Source organism: Nestor notabilis, unplaced genomic scaffold (genome assembly GCF_000696875.1).
Source record: "Nestor notabilis isolate BGI_N333 unplaced genomic scaffold, ASM69687v1 scaffold29279, whole genome shotgun sequence".
In the NCBI taxonomy this organism is placed as follows: Eukaryota; Metazoa; Chordata; class Aves; order Psittaciformes; family Psittacidae; genus Nestor; species Nestor notabilis.
Genome location: NW_009945533.1, coordinates 1 through 224, shown reverse-complemented (window position 1 = coordinate 224; position 224 = coordinate 1).

Genomic DNA, 224 nt, shown 5'->3' with positions numbered 1-224 from the left:
GGGGAGGCTGCGCCGGCCCCCCCCGAAGCAGCAGCCTGGGGCCACTGGTCACAATGGGGACGGAAAAGGCCTCTGTGGCTTGAACACGTTGGCATGGACCCAAAGTCGATGAACAATGATCTGGAATGAAGCCACCAGGCAAGTGCATGAGCAGGGGGACAGGAGCAGGGTTGGGTGACAAATTATACAACAAACACCACAGCCTTGGGACAGGTGACAGCAGA